The sequence below is a fragment of the Triturus cristatus genome, chromosome 5_1, assembly GCF_964204655.1.
Source record: "Triturus cristatus chromosome 5_1, aTriCri1.1, whole genome shotgun sequence".
Classification (NCBI taxonomy): domain Eukaryota; kingdom Metazoa; phylum Chordata; class Amphibia; order Caudata; family Salamandridae; genus Triturus; species Triturus cristatus.
In genome coordinates, this window is record NC_140587.1 from 448,491,633 (window position 1) to 448,515,789 (window position 24,157).

The window sequence follows — 24,157 nt, forward strand, 5'->3', positions numbered from 1 at the left end:
TATAAAATGCATACAGCTAACAAAATTTTATAAGTTTAACTTACAAAAACTGTAAATGTTACCGCTTTAAAATATTTACCGAATCTGAGGGAAATTTTTTGCAGAAGGCACCACGCCCACAACGTTTTTCTTCAGTGATGAGGAAATGTTTTACTTTTCCCAAGGGGCAAACAAAGATCAATGCCACCTTGATCACGTGCAAGATTTGCAAAAGAGTTCTCTCACGAGGGGATCCTAACAAGAAATACTCGTACGGCACGGCAAGTATGATGAAACACCTAAGGACCCTTCATCCGAACAATCTTGCACGAGAAGAGTGCAAACAGATGAGAAACACTCCTATTCTGTATCTGTAAAAAAGAATCACAAATAAATGTATATCAATAACTTTCAAAATTATACTATTCCATTACTGTACAAACACATTTTATATAAATACTGACTAAGAAACTATGTACCTGAACCACAATTGTGACGATGGTTAAAACACTACATGCATAGTGCATACTACTTTGAAGCAGTTCATGCCCTAAAGCCTACCTCACTAAAACTTTACATGCTAACTGACTAAATGATTACAGTACTATAAGGAGACACACTGGGTGAGTGACAGGGTGTTTGCTAGAAGAGTATGAATACTAACTAGGGAATTGAAGGTGTGAAACACAACTGTGTAGATGATTAGAGGACTGCATCCATACTGCATAGGCATTTAAAGCAGTACATGTGCTAAGGCCTGGCTCACTGCATGACTACTTGGGTACTGACTGAATGATTAGAGTACAGCAAGGAGAGTGCCTAGGTGAATTTATAAGTGCTAGGCTTTTCGCACAGGGAATGGATTAGTACTTGGTACTGAATGGGTCACTAGAGGAGTGCCAAGGTAGTGACAAGTGCTGGACTGTATGGATACTGACTAGGAAATTGAAAGTGTGAAAGACAAGTGTCTAGGTGGTTAGAAGACTGCATGCATAGTGCATAGGGGTTTGAAGTAGTCCATGTGCTAAGGCCTGGCTCAGTGCATGAATACTTAGGCACTGAGTGAATGATTAGAGTACTGCAAAGATAGTATCTTGGTGAATTTAGAAGTGTTTGGGTTTTAGCACAGTGAATGGATTAGTACATGGTGCTGAATGGGTCACTAGAGGACTGCAAAGGGAGTGACAGGGTGTTTCCTGGAAGTGTATGGATACTGACTAGGGAATTGAAGGTGTGAAAGACAATTGTGTAGGTGGTTAGAGGACTGCATGCATAGTGGATAGGGGTTTGAAGCAGTCCATATACTAAGGCCTGGGTCACTGGATGAGTACTTGGGTACTGACTGAATGATTAGAGTACTGCAAGGAGTGTGCCTGGGTGAATTTATAAGTGGTTGGGTTTTGGCGCAGTGAATGGATTAGTACATGGTGCTGAATGGGTCTCTAGAGGACTGCAAAGGAAGTGACAGGGTGTTTCCTGGAAGTGTATGGATACTGACTAGGGAATTGAAGGTGTAAAAGACAAGTATATAGTATGTTAGAACACTACATGCATACTGCATAGACATTTGAATCAATCTATTTGGTACTTAGAAACTGACTAAATAATCAGACTACTTCTAGGACAGTACTTAGGTAAAACTTTTAAATTTTCAGTTCTGCCACAGTGAACAGAATAGTACATGGTACTGCACCTTAGTGTCAAACCCTGACTCATTTTATCAATGCATAAGCAAAGACTACCTTCTAATGTTACTAAAACTTGACAACATGACAGGTTTTAAAAGAGTTAACTATTAAAAAATACACAATGTTACCAAGTGCTTCTCTGACAGTGCTTCTCAAATGCACAGAGACTCACAGTGTGATTCTAGACAACAACCACTATACCTAGGGGTTTACCAAAAATCATTCACTACTGTGGAAGTGGTAAGGGAACTGCACACAATCTTCATATTTCAGGACTGCACTTTTATGTCAAAGCCTGACTTATTTAATCAAAGCATAAGCAAAGACTGGCTTTTAATGCTACTAAAATTTGACAAAATGACCGGTTTTAAAACAGTTATCTGTCAGCAAATACACGATGTTACCAAATGCTTCTCTCACAATCCTTACCCAAATGCACACAGACTCACAGTGTGATTTTAGACAAGCAACACTATCCTAGGAGTTTACCAAAACTCATTCACTAGTCTGGAAAAGTTAATGGTACTGCACACAATCTACATATTTAAGTACAGCACATCAGTGTCAAAGCATGACTCATTTAATCAACGCATAAGCAAAGACTGGATTCTAATGCTACTAAAACTTCACAACATGACAGGTTTTAAAACAGTTATCTGTCAACAAATACATGATGTTACCAAATGCTTCTCTCACAGTGATCCCAAATACACACTAACTCACAGTGTGATTCTAGACAAGCACCACTATCCCTAGGAGTTTACCAAAACTCATTCACTACAGTGCAAGTGGTAAGGGAACTGCACTCAATCTATATATTTCACGACTGCAATTTACTGTCAATGCCTGACTCATTTAATGAAAGCATAAGCCACAACTGTCTTCTAATGCTACTAAAACTTCACAATATGACATGTTTTAAAACAGTTATCTGTCAGCACATACACAATGTTACCAAACACTTCTCTCACAGTGGTTCCCAAATGCACACACACTCACAGTGTGATTCTAGACAAACAACACTATCCATAGCAGCTTACTAAAACTCATTCACTACAGTGGAAGTGGTAAGGGAACTGCACACAATCTACATATTTCACGACTGCACTTTAGTGTCAATGCCTGACTCATTTAATCAACGCATAAGCAATGACTAGCTTCTAATGCTACTAAACCTTGACAACATGACAGGTTTTAAATAGTTATCTGTGAGCAAATACACGATGTTACCAAATGCTTCTCTCACAGTGGTTCCCAAATGCACACTGCCTCACAGTGTGATTCTAGACAACAACCACTCTACCCAGGAGTTTACCAAAAATCATTCACTACTGTGGAAGTGGTAAGGGAACTGCACACAATCTTCATATTTCAGGACTGCACTTTTGTGTCAAAGCCTGACTCATTTAATCAAAGCATAAGCAAAGACTGGCTTCTAATGCTACTAAAACTTGACAACATGACAGGTTTTAAAATAGTTATCTGTCAGCAAATACACGATGTTACCAAATGCTTCTCTCACAGTGGTTCCCAAATGCACACAGACTCACAGTGTCATTCTAGACAACAACCACTATTCCTAGGAGTTTACCAAAAATCATTCACTACTGTAGAAGTGGTAAGAGAACTGCACACAATCTTCATATTTCAGGACTGCACTTTTGTGTCAAAGCCTCACTAATTTAATCAAAGCATAAGCAAAACTGGCTTCTAATGCCACTAAAACTTGACAACATGACCGGTTTTAAAACAGTTATCGGTCAGCAAATACACGATGTTACCAAATGCTTCTCTCACAGTGGTTCCCAAATGCACACAGACTCACAGTGTGATCCTAGACAACAACCACTATACCCAGGAGTTTACCAAAAATCATTCACTACTGTGGAAGTGGTAAGGGAACTGCACACAATCTTCATATTTCAGGACTGCACTTTTGTGTCAAAGCCTGACTCATTTAATCAAACCATAAGCAAAGACTGGCTTCTAATGCTACTAAAACTTGACAAAATGACCGGTTTTAAAACAGTTATCTGTCAGCAAATACACGATATTACCAAATGCTTCTCTCACAATCCTTACCCAAATGCACACAGACTCACAGTGTGATTTTAGACAAGCAACACTATCCTAGGAGTTTACCAAAACGCATTCACTAGTCTGGAAGAGTTATCGGTACTGCACACAATCCACATATTTAAGTACAGCACATCAGTGTCAAAGCATGACTCATTTAATCAACGCATAAGCAAAGACTGGATTCTAATGCTACTAAAACTTCACAACATGACAGGTTTTAAAACAGTTATCTGTCAACAAATACATGATGTTACCAAATGCTTCTCTCACAGTGATCCCAAATACACACTAACTCACAGTGTGATTCTAGACAAGCACCACTATCCCTATGAGTTTACCAAAACTCATTCACTACAGTGCAAGTGGTAAGGGAACTGCACACAATCTACATATTTCACGACTGCAATTTACTGTCAATGCCTCACTCATTTAATGAAAGCATAAGCCATAACTGTCTTCTAATGCTACTAAAACTTGACAAAATGACCGGTTTTAAAACAGTTATCTGTCAGCAAATACACGATGTTACCAAATGCTTCTCTCACAATCCTTACCCAAATGCACACAGACTCACAGTGTGATTTTAGACAAGCAACAGTATCCTAGGAGTTTACCAAAACTCATTCACCAGTCTGGAAGAGTTAATGGTACTGCACACAATCTACATATTTAAGTACAGCACATCAGTGTCAAAGCATGACTCATTTAATCAACGCATAAGCAAAGACTGGATTCTAATGCTACTAAAACTTCACAACATGACAGGTTTTAAAACAGTTATCTGTCAGCAAATACATGATGTTACCAAATGCTTCTCTCACAGTGATCCCAAATACACACTAACTCACAGTGTGATTCTAGACAAGCACCACTATCCCTAGGAGTTTACCAAAACTCATTCACTACAGTGCAAGTGGTAAGTGAACTGCACACAATCTATATATTTCACGACTGCAATTTACTGTCAATGCCTGACTCATTTAATGAAAGCATAAGCCATAACTGTCTTCTAATGCTACTAAAACATGACAACATGACATGTTTTAAAACAGTTATCTGTGAGCAAATACACGATGTTACCAAATACTTCTCTCACAGTGGTTCCCAAATGCACACAGACTCACAGTGTGATTCTAGACAACAACCACTATACCCAGGAGTTTACCAAGAATCATTCACTACTGTGGAAGTGGTAAGGGAACTGCACACAATCTACATATTTCAGGACTGCACTTTTGTGTCAAAGCCTCCCTAATTTAATCAAAGCATAAGCAAAGACTGGCTTCTAATGCTACTAAAACTTGACAACATGACCTGTTTTAAAACAGTTATCGGTCAGCAAATACACAATGTTACCAAACACTTCTCTCACAGTGGTTCCCAAATGCACACAGACTCACAGTGTGATTCTAGACAAACAACACTATCCCTAGCAGCTTACCAAAACTCATTCACTACAGTGGAAGTGGTAAGGGAACTGCACACAATCTACATATTTCACGACTGCACTTTAGTGTCAATGCCTGACTCATTTAATCAACGCATAAGCAATGACTAGCTTCTAATGCTACTAAACCTTGACAACATGACAGGTTTTAAATAGTTATCTGTGAGCAAATACACGATGTTACCAAATACTTCTCTCACAGTGGTTCCCAAATGCACACAGACTCACAGTGTGATTCTAGACAACAACCACTATACCCAGGAGTTTACCAAAAATTATTCACTACTGTGGAAGTGGTAAGGGAACTGCAAACAATCTTCATATTTCAGGACTGCACTTTTGTGTCAAAGCCTGACTCATTTAATCAAAGCACAAGCAAAGACTCGCTTCTAATGCTACTAAAACTTGACAACATGACCGGTTTTAAAACAGTTATCTGTCAGCAAATACACGATGTTATCAAATGCTTCTCTCACAATCCTTACCCAAAGCACACAGACTCACAGTGTGATTTTAGACAAGCAACACTATCCTAGGAGTTTACCAAAACTCATTCACTAGATTAGAAGAGTTAATGGTACTGCACACAATCTACATATTTAAGTACAGCACATCAGTGTCAAAGCATGGCTCATTTAATCAACGCATACGCAAAGACTGGATTCTAATGCTACTAAAACTTCACAACATGACAGGTTTTAAAAAAGTTATCTGTCAGCAAATACATGATGTCACCAAATGCTTCTCTCACACTGATCCCAAATACACACTAACTCACACTGTGATTCTAGACAAGCACCACTATCCCTAGGAGTTTACCAAAACTCATTCACTACAGTGCAACTGGTAACGGAACTGCACACAATCTACATATTTCAGGACTGCACTTTTCTGTCAAAGCCTGACTCATTTAATCAAATCATAAGCCATAACTGTCTTCTAATGCTACTAAAACTTCACAACATGACAAGGTAAAACAGTTATCTGTCAGCAAATACATGATGTTACCAAATGCTTCTCTCACAGTGGTTCCCAAATGCACACAGGCTCACTGTGTGATTCTAGACAAACAACACTATCCCTTGCACTATACCAAAACACATTTCTTCAGCTAGAAGTAGTACTACATTTTAGTTTAGAAACATAACATAACTCATTTCACAAATTCATAAATAATGACTGATTTCTAATTCTACCAAAATATAAAAACAACACAGTTATCTGTCTGCAAACACATGAAAAACACAAATGCTTATCACAAACCGTTTCTACATGCACACACACTGTCAATAAGATTGTAGATAAAAAAAGTACTCCCTACACTTTAGCAAGAGAAATACATTAGTCTGATTAAAATCAAAATAGTCTAGATACATCCCCTCACAATTAAATAACTCATCTTTCAAGTTCTTTTGTAGATTAAGAAGTATATCAGTCACTCACCATATTTTCTTTTACAGAATCTCTGCACTGTGCACCTCTCAGCAAAAACAAAGAATGGAAAAGTTTCCCTTTCATTTTCCACACATATACATGTAAACATCAAATCACAATCCTTCACACATAAACTCAAAAGCAAACACACATTTCTATTGGTTAAACATTTCAACCCTTTCCAACTGAAATACATTTCAACCCTTCCCACAATCTGCCTTCTGCCTGTTACCATAGAAACAGCTCATGGAACACTGCACTGAGCTCACAGGTCACAAGTTCATCACACAATGTTACTAAACAAGACAGGAAGTGTGCTTGAATTTTCAACATATCAGCTTATCATATATAATGTTCCTTACAATCTGTTTTTGTTAACCAATAAGAATCATACCTTTAAAAAACAGAAATATACACCCTACCTTTCAGTGTAGAAAGTAGTCATACAACTAATGATTTCTTGTCTTTTTTCAAAAAACATTGCAGTGGATTCGTGCACCCAACGTGTGAGAATCCGTGCACCCAACACGATAGGATGCGCGCACCGGGCGCGCATTTCGCCGTTTTTTTTTTTTTAAAAGGGAGCCCCAGGGGGTCCTTCTGGGACCCCCTTAGCACCTCTAGAGGGTCAGAGTATTTCCACTCTGCCCCCTTTATATGTTTTACACACTTATTCCCCTTGCTTCTTGTTGGACCTGGCCTCGTGGCGTGGTCCCGAACCCTCCTACCAGACCAAACGGGGGCAACCCCAACCCTTCGAAGCCCCCCGAGATTAAACCCCGCTACCCGCATCAGCCTTCGCGACGCGGCCCGCGCGGGCCTCGGTCCCCGTGAAGCCCCGACCTCGCGGCGCAAAGACCCGACCCAAGGGGGTCGAGTGGCCACTCCACAGATCCCGGAGGAGGGGAGTTTCGATGGGGCCTCCCGCCGGCCCCCGACGCCTGGGTCCGATCGCCCTCCGGCCTCCCTGGGCGATGGCTCCACCCCCCCGCTGGGTGTCTGGACTCTCTCATCCCGGCCCCTCCAGCCCCCCCGGCGCGAGGGTCCGGACATCAAAGGGCTCCAGCCATATATCTGGGGCAACCCACAACCAGGACAGTAGTTGTATCCTGGAGTCGAGAGCCCTGCTGATCGGATCGCGGATGACCCTACGGAGAAAGACTCATTGCCTGGAACTTGGAACTCGAAGCCCTGCTGACCTCGTCGCGGCTCGACCTCGAAGAAGTAACCATCGGAGCCCTGCTGACCACGTCGCGGCTCGACCTTGAAGAATTAACCATCGGAGCCCTGCTGACCACGTCGCGGCTCGACCTCGCAGAAGTAACCATCGGAGCCCTGCTGACCTCGCCACGGCTCAAACTCATCGAGGCAACCTCCGAGCCCAGCGGACGACGTCCCGGCTCCCGGAACCCCCCAGCTCGAGGATTGAGAGCTGAGCGCAGGGTGTTCCCGTACCAGGCTAGTACTGAGACTGTCCCGCTACCCCGTCCCTGAAGGACCCCGAGACTCTTTGGGATACCTCGATCCACCTGTAAATATTGCCACAGAAACCTGCCTTTTACAACCGATAAAGACTTGTGAGATTTGATGCCCTTGTTGTGTCCCTTTGTGGTGGGGGGGATTACTTGGCTGTACGATCCTAGGAGAAGGACCTCGCCCAGGAGGCTTCTCAGCGGCGCTCGGCTACTTCCTTACGGAACGGTGCCTCTCGGGGTGGTCAGTCCGACACTATCTGACTCCCCGGAGTTCGCCCTTCTAACACTTCTTCAGCCTCGCTTCTACCGAGGCAGAAAATGGCGGCCAACAGTTCCTGGTTTCGAATGTAGAGAGACACTCGACAGCCAATTAGCATTCAGCGCGCGATCGGGAGGGTACACGCTCAATTCGGGGAGGGTGCGCTTACGTGCGTGTACGGTCCGCAGATCCTCCGCGCCCATAAATATTTATGTACATTTAACTCTAATTTTCTCAGGAATGACACCATATATGCAAAAGGCACGAGTCCGAACTGAGGACTACCTCTTTGCCAAATTTGGTGTCATTCCGTTCAGCGGTTCGGGCTGTAGCTGCGACAACAGATCCTATGGGAAATTGCATGGGGAAAACGCGTTTTGGGACCTCCCTTTTTTCTCAGCCCCCACTTGATGAATCACCACGAAACTTTCAGGGTAGGAGCGGAGCGGAGCGGAGCTGGCCAAAAGTTTGGAAAATTTCGCAAGGATTTGTCAACCGGCGCCAGACTTATTGGGAATAGAATGTTGCGGATTTCCTATGGAAAATAGGTCCTAACTATAACTACCTACAGGTAGGTAAATTAATCTGTTTATTTCTGGAAGCTGCAACAGGAAAGGCAAGCACTCCGCTTCAGTTCAATTGCCTAACGCGTTTCGTGAAAGTATTCACTTTTTCAAAGGCAGGATGATTAGACACACGCCAAGCATGCTGGGCACTTTTTATACACCCAGTGGCTGCTGGCAAAGCCTGCTGGTACCTGTAGTGCCTGCGAGTATTCCTTCAGTAAGGTGCTGTGCGCTGCCAAAGTACATCAAATAAAACACCCCAGTGGGTTAGCAAGAAGTCACGCTCCTCCCGGATGCATCGTAAGTCCCCCAGTACGGCCTCCTGTCCTGACGAACACCATTATGGCATCACCTTCGGGTCGCTGCTGTGCGGCGGGGCTCGGTCCACGGCTGGGTCAGCCATAATACATGCCACAACACAGAGTTACCCCGTTGGACCAGCACCACACAGGTAGGTAAATTAATCCATTTATTTCTGGAAGCTGCAACAGGAAAGGCAAGCACTCCGCTTCAGTTCAATTGCCTAACGCGTTTCGTGAAAGGATTCACTTTTTCTAAGGCAGGATGATTAGACACACGCCAAGCATGCTGGGCACTTTTTATACATTCATGGCACCCACCCAGTGGCTGCAGGCCGTGGACCGAGCCCCGCCGCACAGCAGCGGCCCGAAAGTGACGCCATAATGGTGTTCGTCAGGACAGGAGGTCTTACTGGGGGACTTACGATGCATCCGGGAGGAGCGTGACCTCTTGCTAACCCACTGGGGTGTTTTATTTGATGTACTTTGGCAGCGCACAGCACCTTACTGAAGAAGTACTCGCAGGCACTACAGGTACCAGCAGGCTTTGCCAGCAGCCACTGGGTGGGTGCCATAAATGTATAAAAAGTGCCCAGCATGCTTGGCGTGTGTCTAATCATCCTGCCTTTGAAAAAGTGAATCCTTTCACGAAACACGTTAGGCAATTGAACTGAAGCGGAGTGCTTGCCTTTCCTGTTGCGGCTTCCAGAAATAAACGGATTAATTTACCTACCTGTGTGGTGCTGGTCCAAGGGGGTAACTCTGTGTTGTGGCATAGGTATATATATATATATAGATATTCACTGAAAAAACCATGGGTTTCACACACGTTATAGTTAGGAATTAGCATTTAAAAAACCTTAGAAATTCAATGAAAAAACCAAAGGTTTCACACATGTTATAGTTAGCTGGACATTTCACTCGTAAAAAACCAATGAAATTCCCCCGTTATAGTTAGTTCAGCTAACTATAACTCGCGCGCCCGCAATGCACTGCTGATGACGTCACATATTATATCACTCATGACATGGTCAGTGACATCACTCATGACATCACTGATGACATCTCAAATGACATCACTGATGACATCACTGATGACATCATCCAGAGAATGTGTGTTTTTCTGAAAATTACATATGTTTTATATATGTATATCTCAAGGTCGATGGAAGAATAAATGGGTATATAAGTGTCTAAATGGATGAATTGTTTTAGAAAAATTGATTGTATAACTGACTGATTAAGTGTATCTTAGTGAATACATGGCTTAGTGAGTAATGTTTAAATATGTAAATATCTGTATCAGTCTCTCACTTTGTGTATAAGTGGCTGCATGGGTTGGTGAGTAGCTACATGAGTGTCTATATAGGTTATTAGTTGGTTTTTTGAGTATCAGTGTCTGATGTCTGTATGGTTCGGTGGGGGGTATTACGTAGTGCATAGGTGCATGAATGAATGACTCACTGTTTGTATGTGTTGAAGACAGCATATGTGCAGGACTGTATGGGTGGATGAGTGTGTGCATGGGTGTGTTAGTGAGTGAATGACTGTCTCAATAGTGTCTCTATGAGTAACTACATATGTTTTAAACTAGTATATGTCACTATTGGTGTATATAAGCGAGTATATGTGAGAGTGAGAGATTGGAAGAGTTCCTGTATGAATAAGTATGTGTTTCTATAAGTGATTGTTTAAAAGACTAAGTATGTGTAAGTTTCTGTAGAAGTAAGTGTGGCGGTGTGTGTATAACTGTATATGCAAGTAAATGTATGTTTGATTCTTTATTAGCATGAGTGACTATGTGTGTGAGTACCTCTATGGATGAGTGGCATTGTGTAACAGGATGTATACGTGTATGAGTACATATGATGAGTGAGTACATGTATGAGTGACTGTATAGGACTGTTGGTGAATGAGTGGATGTGTATTTGGATCTTAGAATTACTGTATAGGTTGTTGTAACTGGTATTGGTATGTCCATTGTTTTTAAAATTTTAATTTCTATTTTTGAATGTGTGTATCAAAGGTTATATTAGGGGAAGAGGAGGTCTGCCACTCTATCACAAGGATGATGTCATCAGTGATGTCATTTGAGATGTCATCAGTGATGTCATGAGTGATGTCACTGACCATGTCATGAGTGATGTAATATGTGACGTCATCAGCAGTGCATTGCGGGCGCGCGAGTTATAGTTAGCTGAACTAACTATAACGGGGGAATTTCATTGTTTTTTTACGAGTGAAATGTCCAGCTAACTATAACATGTGTGAAACCTTTGGTTTTTTCATTGAATTTCTAAGGTTTTTTAAATGCTAATTCCTAACTATAACGTGTGTGAAACCCATGGTTTTTTCAGTGAATTTGCAAGGTTTTTTAAATGCTAATTCCTAACTATAACGTGTGTGAAACCCATGGTTTTTTCAGTGAATTTGCAAGGTTTTTTAAATGCTAATTTTTGTTTTTTTCTTCTATTTTTTTTAACATATTTTTATTTTAATTTTCTATCCTTTTATAAAGACTATGGTTAAATTTTTAAAATTCTTTAATATGTTTTTTGTAATATATTTTATAAAATAAACATGTAAAATTTATTTGCAGTACATTTTTTCCTTTTTTTAATTTTTTTTTTAGTACGCGTACCGTAAGCTTACGGTAAGCGTACGGTTTACGCAATGTCCGTAATTTATCTACGCTGTTTGCGTATAGTTACGCAATTTGCGTAGCCGCGCGTACTCCGCGTGGGACGCGTACGCGTGTACGCTACACGCGCACGTTACGCGGAAGTGTCGGGGAGTGACTGTTATGCGCATGCGCGCAAGCGCGTGTCTTTTTTACGCGCATGCGTACTTTTGCCGTAAGCGTACCGTAAGCGTACGGTAGGTCATGTGATCATGAAACACAACTTTTGATTGGTTGAAACTACTTTCAGTTCTAGAACTCTCCTACACCACACCCATTAACCCTCATTTCTGCTTGTGATCCCTTAGGAGAAGGAGCTGGGTTGTCTTTGTGAGACGATGGCAGAACAGCAGAGCCCTTCTGAGAGTGAGGCTAGCACTAGCAGCACTACCTTGAGGCAGAGAGCGAGGAAACAAAAGACCTCTTATGTATGGGATTATTTTACTTTTCCTGAAGGCCAGCAAAAGGTAAATGCACCCTTAGTAACTTGTAAGCTGTGTAAGCGTGTACTTTCAAGAGGTAATCCTGACAGGAAGTATTCCTTTGGGAATCATACCATGATGAGACACCTCAAGGATGTACACAGAAGGACACATGCTCGACTTACTGGAGGTAACCCTTCAGAAAGTCAACCAAGCACATCCACAGCAGCTCAGCCTGGACCATCATCTGCAGGGCCGAGTCCTTCTTCTGCAGGTCAGGTGAGCCCTTCATCTGTGGGGGGAGCATCTCCTTTTTCTGGCCCTCTGGAAATTAACCCTCGGTTTGCGAGGGTTAAAGTACGGTGCGCCCATTGTCATGATCTAATTACTTATAGGGAGACCAGTGTTTCCCTGGTGAACAGTAAAATAGATCAGCACACTTGTCGTACCGTCTAATATTCCCAATCTTTCTTTCCTCTGTCCCTGCATGAACACAACGGCTCTTTTAAGAGCCAACCTTATCTTTCATCTTTTTTTTATATATGTTTTTAAAAACTTTTTTTTTTTTTTTTTTTACCGTACGCGTACGGTGCGCGTAATTTTTTTTTTTTTAAAACACTAAAAATCAATTATCACATTACAAGGTCCTTGAGAGACTACAATTATTATTATTGACTTACCATACCCACTCAAAAAAATATTTATTCATTTGTTTTTTAAAAAAATTGCTTTAAAAATGGTTCTAGTTTTCGAAAATTTTCTATATCAATCTGAAAAAAAAGAAAAAAGTATTAATATTTTTAAAACATTTTATAATACAGTACACATATTTACATATTTATCAAAAATATTTTTGCCTTATTTTTGCTGTTTTCAGAATATATTGCATTTCACTATAAATTGTGAAAGCAATTGCATTCATCATTTAACAGCGGGCAAAAAAAAAATAACAATCTCAAAGATTGTATTAAAAAAGCCCAGAATCTCTTTTTACTTAAACTTAACATTATAGAAATGCATAATATTCTAAAAAAATATCATCTAATATCAATACTTATTTCTTTAAAATACCGTCTGATATTTTTGTTTCAGAAGTATAATCACAATATTATATCTCAAATAACTCCACAATACATCTGGTTCCATTTTCTTTAGGCCAAATAGTAATTTTAAAATTCTTTTTTGATTAAATTTCCAATGGTAATCCAATAAAATTCTAAAGTTTTATTTGTACAGATCTCACCGATTCTCTGTAACATATTGGTTCCCGAAAGATTTATTAATAATTTATTAAGTCCACAATAGAATTGGTTACCTTTCCACATGGCCAAATAGTAATTTAAAAAATCTTTTTTGAAAAAATTTCCAATGGCACTCCAATAACATTCCAAAATTTAAATTGTGCAGATGTTACCGATTTTCTCTAAATTTTTGGTTTTCGAAAGTTTCATTAAAAATTAAAAAAGTCCACATTACAATTGGTTATCTTTCCATTAGGCCAAATGATAATTTAAAAAATCTTTATTTTTGAAAATTCCAATGGTAATCCAATAAAATGGTAAAATTGTTTTGTCTAGATCTTGCCAAGTCTCTCTAAAATTTAGGTTTCAGGAAGATTAGATAGGAATTTGCTAAATCAAAAGGCAAACGTTGCTTAAAAACCAATTGGGAATCATTACACAGTGTCCAGCCTTTTTCACATTTAAGATAAACTGTGTAATGTCCAGAAGTAACAGTAGGTCCTTCATGGAAAATTATTGCAACAGTTACAAAAGTTTTTCCTGAAATTGATAATTGCTGTCCTGTAAACTTCTTTATTAAAGTATCCAATTTTGAACCATCAGCTCTACATCGTTGCATCATTAAAATTACATACTGTCCGTATTCCTTTAAAATTAATGTTGAAAACATGTCAGATTGACACTCACCGCATTGCATGCTATGATTAGCATCTTTAACTAATTTAGCAAAAGTGACTGTTTTACTCTCTGGCAATGTCAAAAAAATAAACCTTTCATTATCAACATTAGAGCCACATATATTATAACAGTTTTCACAACTATGTTCCCATTTATAAGAGAGACCAAATAAATTATCAATTGCAACTTCTTCTTCTTCCAGTACCTGAAGAAAAAACATCAAAAATTCGTGTGCATCTTGCTGTTCATTTTGAGAAAACTGTGTTCGTCCTGAACATACATCTAAAAGTTTTCTAATTTCAGTAGCACTTTCTATTTGAGTTTTATCATTACTCAGCTTTTGAAAAAGGAGACTCAGCTCAGAACAGAATCTTTTTCCCTGATTTACTATTATCTGCTCTTGCAAACTTTCCAGATAAAATGCAACATTCAGCACTACATTAGCGTAGCAGTTGACACCAGAGCTATTTTCAAAATGACATCCTACAACCTGTTCTTCTTTTTCCTTACTCTTTTTGCTTGCAATTACATCACTCCTCTTTTTTTTCCTCCTCTCTACATCTTCATTACAGATATTCTCATTTCTCCTTTTACGAGAAACTACACGTTTCTCCAACACAGGATACTGACCTAAATGAGGAGCATAGCTTCTTCTTAATCTATTATACTCCTTTACACAATTTGTATCAGCACTAACTTTTGAGTCATCAAAGTCTATCATGAATAAACCTGATAATGTTTTCACTCGTGACAAAGCAACATATGCCATACCTTCTTTGAACACAGTTGAACCAATGTTCACAAAAGCACAATCTACAGTTAATCCTTGAGACTTGTGAATAGTTACAGCATATGCTAGCGAAAACGGAAACTGCTTCCTACGTACATATAAGTCTTTCACAAGCATGAAACGAACTGAACAACGACAAATGTCTTTAACTTCTTCTATCTGATCAATTTTTATTTTTAAACATTCAATTCCATCTTTTTTCTGATAATTAATAAAACCCACAACTCTTCCCATAGCTCCATTAACTAAACCTTTTTCAACATCCAAATTTCTCCTTAAAAATACTCTACAGTTCATGCAAACATATAGATTTTTTTCTAATCCAGCTGTTTTGGAAATGTTCTTCTCTAGTGAATCCAATTTATTTTTCAGTGTGCCTGTTACTGTGACAGTAATTCTTCCATCCTCAATTTTGTCCACTGCTTCCAATTTCCTGATCTCTTCCTTTTCCAATTTCAAAAGCTCCTCATTGAATATTGAGCATTCACGTAGAGTTGGCATTAAGCAGATGACACTTTTGTTTTCTGCAATGTTCTTGTATATCTTCTCTGCAACTATTTCTTCCTTTGGAAATAAATTATGTAGCAGCCGACTCTGTAATGCTTTTTTGCCAACTTCTGTGAGTAGTCCAATTCTGATATCTTTCAGAATACTTCCATATTCTTCATCGCTTGCTTGCCTCATATTAGTAGTAAGTTCCTTGTACTCAAAGAAGGACCAAATATTTGTATTTCCGATGCTTCCCAATGACTTCTTCGTGTCTTCATGTGTGACAGTATTAAACACTGGTTGTCCTTTAACTGGAGTAAGTTGCAAAAGATCTCCAAAAACTATGACGTGTTTTCCACCAAATAACATGTCATAGTCTGTCTTCAAAATTTGCTGCATTCTTAAATGCACAAAGGCAAGCATTAAGTTTGAAACCATGCTCACCTCATCAATAATGAGAACTTGCATCTTCTTCAATACTCTTGAAACTTCCAAGGATGCTTCTCCAGTTAGCTTGTTGTATTGTATTTTGTTCTCATGCTCCACTGGTAACATTAGCAAACGATGTAAAGTGATTCCTTTTATGTTATATGCTGCTAACCCAGTTGGAGCAGTAACCACACAAGACAAAGTAGAATCCGTTTTTTGCTGTAGGTAGCTTCTGATGACTTTAATTAGGAAACTTTTTCCAGTTCCAGCTTGTCCGCTTACATACATCCTGATTGGATGAAATGATGTGCATGAGCACTCTTTTTTTTCATGTAGAAATCCGTGATCAATTTTTTTTCTGATCTCTTCATAAATTTGTTGCTGCTCTTCATTCAGTTGTCTTTCCAAATTTTGTAAGTCTATAAATTCTTCTTGAGCTTGATTCATAGCCGTTTCCACTTCATTCATGGCTATTGATGCTTCATTTTCAACGATTGGTTGTCCTAGGGGATCTTGACTGAGTGTTTCTGAACTTTGGCTGTCCTGAGAACTGTCTCTAGCTATTTCTGCTGCAATTGTAGTTTCCTGTTCAATTTCTTCATTTAACATTTGCAGATAACTTGAGAATGTACTGCATTGTATGCTGTCTTTGCAAGCATTAAAAGAATCTTCATAGCTTTGAAATTCTCCCAGTAGTTCATCCTCTGTACGCCATGGTTTAAACAACTGTAAAAGAGCCAAGTAGTAAAATTCCTTCTTGTCAGTAGTGTCGCAACTCAGCTTCCTGTGATTTATCAAACTTCCTTTTGTTTGCTTCACCAAACATCCTTCCTCACCAATGACTTTATATTTTCCATTGTTGATGTCTTCTGCGGCTTTCCGTGAATAAATGTAGTTCTGCAGCACTTCATAGAGACACATGTTCTCCAGATGTTGACTTCTCTTGGGATAATATGTGTCCAACATGTTTGATTTCAAAATATCTGTACTTTCTGGGTCATTCTCGGCCAAATATTCAATTTCTCCAACAGATTTTAGTACCCGATTTCTCATTGCTGCAAGGCCTAAACTTGCCCAAATTATTCTTCTTGATTTCGAGTAGAGACTTGCAGAAGATAACCTATCTGAACATTCGTAGGATCCAATTTCTCGATGCGATAACATCTTCAAACTGAAACTGTACAGCTTCTTACTGACAGTCTTCTCGTGAGAAATCTCTTCCCACATTTCCTTCAATTCTGTTTTTTCTGATTTCGTAATGTAAGACGTTACATATCGAGCAACAGCAATGGAATTGTCAGCTACATACTGTATATCCATGTTAGCGTTCCACATGGATAAAATGACTGGGTTGTAGTCATTTATATTTTTTGATTCTTCTTTTCTTTTTAGGTTGTAGGTATTCTTAGGTGATTTTCTTGTGATAGTATGTCTCACAGCTGACATAAAACTGTTTACTCTTCCATTTGAAAGAACAGGTCTAGGAAATCCAAATCGACATTTAGTGTAGTATTTATCTTTGCTCTTGTATTTCCGTCGACAGTATTTTCCACACCGATGACTTTGGAAACGTAAAACTTGCTCCTTTAACTTTTTCTCTTCTGTGCTTTTTGGTATAGCACATGTTGCATATTCTTCAATGTAAGATAACACTGCTTCATCAGTATCTGTTCCAAACTTTGGGGCATCCTTGATCCACAACAGCATATGAATATGAGGAGCACCTCTTGCTTGGTACTCTTTTCTCCAAAAGAAATCTACTACTTCTCCAAGAGGTGGAATTTTTTTATTGCAGATGAAGGACATCATAGCCTCAAATCTATGATTGAAATATCTGCAAACATTAACCGGATCCAATGAGCACAGTTCTCCTGCTGTCTTGTATTGTATGTTTTTAATGTTTGAATTTGCCTCTCGTAGAAAATCCAGTAAATCATCCCAAGCGTACTCAGCACAGCTTAGGGTAACGAACCATGTTGGTGTTCCTAAATTCCGTAACATGCATTTTAATTCACCATGGCGTCGGTACCAATATTCATTTGTCCCACGCTGACAAGCCATCAGATTGATCAGTTGTGTTTCCAAATGATCATCTCGTTGCTGCACTTTCTCCATAAAATCCTTAGCAGATACATTTTGTAAATGTACTCCACTTTTTAAAATGTGATTTACTGCATAAGACAGTGCAGACAAATCACTTTCAAATAAAAGATGGAACAAATAAGGAATACTTTGTCGAAATCTGGGATCTTCAGCATATAGTCTTGTAGTCCGATACTCAGAAGCTGGAATCTGTTCCGGACGTTCATCGTATCGTCCTCCTTTTCCTTTAGGAAACAGCTGGGGAAAACATCGAGCTTCCAAGCTCTCCTCCCATACACTCACGGGAGTTCCTTTTGCTTTCTTCATCTGAAAGAGATCAATATTGTCTCCCATAACTTCTTTTGAATGAAGAGGATGTATGCTAAAATGTTCATAAATTTCTTCTTCCTTTGACTTGTCCACTTTTTCAATTTGTCCAGTTGGTGTTTCTGTGTCTTCTTGTAAATCTTCTTCTTCTTCTATATAAATTGATTCATACCATTTGTTATTCCTTTTCAAATACAAATTTGCTCTTTGTACTTTCCGTACATCTACCAGCTCCTGCCAAATCTTCTTATTCTTTGTAGGTACACCATTAACCAGAATAATTAATGGTTCAGTTTCCAAAGTATCCGCATCGATAGTTTCCATATTTTTTTTCAAATCCAAGGGCAAATACACCACTCTACCTTTTAAACCTCTCAGTAAATCTGAAGGAGGTAATTTACCAGTTTTGGGCTCCATACGTACTATGGTCTGGAACGGATGAACACATTGAATGAGTATAGACTCATATGTATTTAATTCAGAAAGTTCAGCAGGAATAGCATCCAATTCTAAATTATTATGTACAGCTCTGGTCGGCATTCTATTTTCCTCTAACTTGTTGTAACAGTATTTACAAATACGCTGATCTTCACCCAAATCAAAACAATTTTCAAGAAATATATATGTGGCAAAATCCTTCCACTTATAATTATCTTCATTTTCACTCTTTCTGTAGAGATCAACATTCCTAGTTTGTTTTCTATAATGAGTTCTGCGGCAACAAATACAAGTAAAATTTGGTCTTTCATTAGAGATTATTGCAAATTTTGTTATGTGATCATTAAATGTGTTACTTACAGAGGGTTCTACATTCTCTTCCACTTCTTCCTCATTTACTGTGTCCTTCTCTGCACTGTTTTGTTCAGGACCAAAGTAACAAAACTGAATTTCATCAACAACCTTCTCTACATCTGATACCGTTCCTCGGAACAGAGCCCTATTCAATTCATTTAACTTTATTGCTGGACTTTTGGCAAAATACAACCGTCTCACAAACTTTCTCATTTCAGTATGATGAACAGCCAGCATCCTAAAATGATGGAAAACACTATTACACACTTTTCTAGATAGACAAGCCAGAGAATGACCCTGCAAACCAGTATTCTCTCTCACTCTGCATGGATCCAGACTTTGAAGCACCTTAATCTTCTGTTTTATACTTTTTTTACTATATTCTCTTAGAAACTCACAAAATTTGTCAATAGATTCCTGACGCACAGTGCAAATACTACTACAATTCCAAGTGTACACTGGGGCTTTAGGACGTCTCCCCATAGCCTCATCCGCCATCACTTGTACCTCATCTCTTGGAACCATTATCTCCTTCTCCATTATGCAACCATTTTTCACTTCGTAAGCACGACCTCTGGTGTCAACTGCATGCAGCAAACTATTACTTTGAAAATAGCTCTCTTCATTAAAAAAAGGTTCACTACTTGAACTATGCATCCACTTTCCTAAAAACACTTTACAAAAGTTTGTTCTGTTCACTACCCTTTTCCTTTTGCTATGTGATTTCAGTACATTAACCATTTTGTCTAAAGTACGCATCCTATTCAAAATTAAAATGAATAGTTTCCTTTTTAATTCTAATGCCTTTGCTGCAATGGCTTCAATTTCTTTTTTTCTTTTATAAAACTTAGTCTTTTGCTTATATTTCTTCACATCCTTTATCAAATTGGACATAACTCTTCTCTGAAACATTTTTCTACGTATCTCTTTAAACGCTGTTTTTCTATTTATGTAAATCTTTTCAGTTGCAGAAGGTATTTGCATTAACTAAATTCTCAATTTTTTCCTGTCCTTTTCTTTTCAAAACATTCTTTCCAATACAGACTTTTGTACATTTTTCCTTCTTTTGAATATATTTTTTAGAAATTGTTTTGTCTGCTTACCAGAAGATTTTTTCTTTTTCCCAATATGAGCATCTTCTACTAACTTTGGTCCTCCAGTTTTCTTCAAATATAGGTTTTTTTTGTGGGTTTTTTTAACTCTGGATTTTGTAGGCATCTTAAATTTTGTTCACTGCTCTTCAGCAATGCCTGAAAAAAACTAAAAAAAAAATCCTTTATTTTATTTAAATATATTACTACATTTCTTTTCACATTAGTCACAAAACGTAATTTCTTTGCCAATTTGAAAACATACTTATTACTCTTTTTTTTGGCAAGTGATAATCACTTTTACAGACTGACACATTATAAATCCACTTTTCAGATTTTTTTAAAAGCACATGTCCAAACTGCTTTTTCAGACCACCACCATGTGTAACCTGGGTGACTGCCTACACTCCAGCAAGGGCAATCAGCCTTAGTGATGCTGAATGTATTTACATTACTGACTGAAACCTCAAACCCCACTCGCTTGTAAATACTGTGCATGATTCTACATGGAAAGCAGCTGGGTGTGTGCTAAGAGTCTGCTTCTGCACCAAAAAATCGCTCCCCCTTTTTCCTACTAATGCAACTGTGAAATCACCAGAGCAAAACGCAATAAATTTCTGCCTGTAATTCCTATTTGCACACAGAGTCATGTTTTCACATTAGTCACAAAACGAAATTTCTTTGCCAATTTGAAAGCACACTTACTGCTCTTTTTTTTTGGCAAGTGATAATCACTTTTACAGACTGACACATTATGAATCCACTTTTCAGATTTTTTAAAAAGCCCATGTCCAGACTGCTTTTTCAGACCACCACCATGTGTATCCTGGGTGACTGCCTACACTCCAGCAAGGGCAACCAGCCTTAGTGATGCTGAATGTATTTGCATTACAGACTGAAACCTCAAACCCCACTCGCTTGTAAATACTGTGCATGATTATACATGGAAAGCAGCTGGGTGTGTGCTAAGAGTCTGCTTCTGCACCAAAAAATCGCTCCCCCTTTTTCCTACTAATGCAACTGTGAAATCACCAGAGCAAAACGCAATAAATCTCTGGCTGTAATTCCTATTTGCACACAGAGTCATGTTTTCACATTAGTCACAAAACGAAATTTCTTTGCCAATTTGAAAGCACACTTACTGCTCTTTTTTTTGGCAAGTGATAATCACTTTTACAGACTGACACATTATGAATCCACTTTTCAGATTTTTTTAAAAGCACATGTCCAGACTGCTTTTTCAGACCACCACCATGTGTAACCTGGGTGACTGCCTACACTCCAGCAAGGGCAATCAGCCTTAGTGATGCTGAATGTATTTACATTACTGACTGAAACCTCAAACCCCACTCGCGTGTAAATACTGTGCATGATTCTACATGGAAAGCAGCTGGGTGTGTGCTAAGAGTCTGCTTCTGCACCAAAAAATCGCTCCCCCTTTTTCCTACTAATGCAACTGTGAAATCACCAGAGCAAAACGCAATAAATCTCTGGCTGTAATTCCTATTTGCACACAGAGTCATGTTTTCACATTAGTCACAAAACGAAATTTCTTTGCCAATTTGAAAGCACACTTACTGCTCTTTTTTTTTGGCAAGTGATAATCACTTTTACAGACTGACACATTATGAATCCACTTTTCAGATTTTTTAAAAAGCCCATGTCCAGACTGCTTTTTCAGACCACCACCATGTGTAACCTGGGTGACTGCCTACACTCCAGCAAGGGCAACCAGCCTTAGTGATGCTGAATGTATTTGCATTACAGACTGAAACCTCAAACCCCACTCGCTTGTAAATACTGTGCATGATTCTACATGAAAAACAGCTGGGTGTGTGCTAAGAGTCTGCTTCTGCACCAAAAAATCGCTCCCCCTTTTTCCTACTAATGCAACTGTGAAATCACCAGAGCAAAACGCAATAAATCTCTGGCTGTAATTCCTATTTGCACACAGAGTCATGTTTTCACATTAGTCACAAAACGAAATTTCTTTGCCAATTTGAAAGCACACTTACTGCTCTTTTTTTTTGGCAAGTGATAATCACTTTTACAGACTGACACATTATGAATCCACTTTTCAGATTTTTTAAAAAGCCCATGTCCAGACTGCTTTTTCAGACCACCACCATGTGTAACCTGGGTGACTGCCTACACTCCAGCAAGGGCAACCAGCCTTAGTGATGCTGAATGTATTTGCATTACAGACTGAAACCTCAAACCCCACTCGCTTGTAAATACTGTGCATGATTCTACATGAAAAACAGCTGGGTGTGTGCTAAGAGTCTTCTTCTGCACCAAAAAATCGCTCCCCCTTTTTCCTACTAATGCAACTGTGAAATCACCAGAGCAAAACGCAATAAATCTCTGCCTGTAATTCCTATTTGCACACAGAGTCATGTTTTCACATTAGTCACAAAACGAAATTTCTTTGCCAATTTGAAAGCACACTTACTGCTCTTTTTTTTTGGCAAGTGATAATCACTTTTACAGACTGACACATTATGAATCCACTTTTCAGATTTTTTAAAAAGCCCATGTCCAGACTGCTTTTTCAGACCACCACCATGTGTATCCTGGGTGACTGCCTACACTCCAGCAAGGGCAACCAGCCTTAGTGATGCTGAATGTATTTGCATTACAGACTGAAACCTCAAACCCCACTCGCTTGTGAATACTGTGCATGATTCCACATGGAAAGGAGCTGGGTGTGTGCTAAGAGTCTGCTTCTGCACCAAAAAATCGCTCCCGCTTTTTCCTACTAATGCAACTGTGAAATCACCAGAGCAAAACGCAATAAATCTCTGCCTGTAATTCCTATTTGCACACAGAGTCATGTTTTCACATTAGTCACAAAACGAAATTTCTTTGCCAATTTGAAAGCACACTTACTGCTCTTTTTTTTTGGCAAGTGATAATCACTTTTACAGACTGACACATTATGAATCCACTTTTCAGATTTTTTAAAAAGCCCATGTCCAGACTGCTTTTTCAGACCACCACCATGTGTATCCTGGGTGACTGCCTACACTCCAGCAAGGGCAACCAGCCTTAGTGATGCTGAATGTATTTGCATTACAGACTGAAACCTCAAACCCCACTCGCTTGTGAATACTGTGCATGATTCCACATGGAAAGGAGCTGGGTGTGTGCTAAGAGTCTGCTTCTGCACCAAAAAATCGCTCCCCCTTTTTCCTACTAATGCAACTGTGAAATCACCAGAGCAAAACGCAATAAATCTCTGCCTGTAATTCCTATTTGCACACAGAGTCATGTTTTCACATTAGTCACAAAACGAAATTTCTTTGCCAATTTGAAAGCACACTTACTGCTCTTTTTTTTGGCAAGTGATAATCACTTTTACAGACTGACACATTATGAATCCACTTTTCAGATTTTTTAAAAAGCCCATGTCCAGACTGCTTTTTCAGACCACCACCATGTGTATCCTGGGTGACTGCCTACACTCCAGCAAGGGCAACCAGCCTTAGTGATGCTGAATGTATTTGCATTACAGACTGAAACCTCAAACCCCACTCGCATGTAAATACTGTGCATGATTATACATGGAAAGGAGCTGGGTGTGTGCTAAGAGTCTGCTTCTGCACCAAAAAATCGCTCCCCCTTTTTCCTACTAATGCAACTGTGAAATCACCAGAGCAAAACGCAATAAATCTCTGCCTGTAATTCCTATTTGCACACAGAGTCATGTTTTCACATTAGTCACAAAACGAAATTTCTTTGCCAATTTGAAAGCACACTTACTGCTCTTTTTTTTTGGCAAGTGATAATCACTTTTACAGACTGACACATTATGAATCCACTTTTCAGATTTTTTAAAAAGCCCATGTCCAGACTGCTTTTTCAGACCACCACCATGTGTATCCTGGGTGACTGCCTACACTCCAGCAAG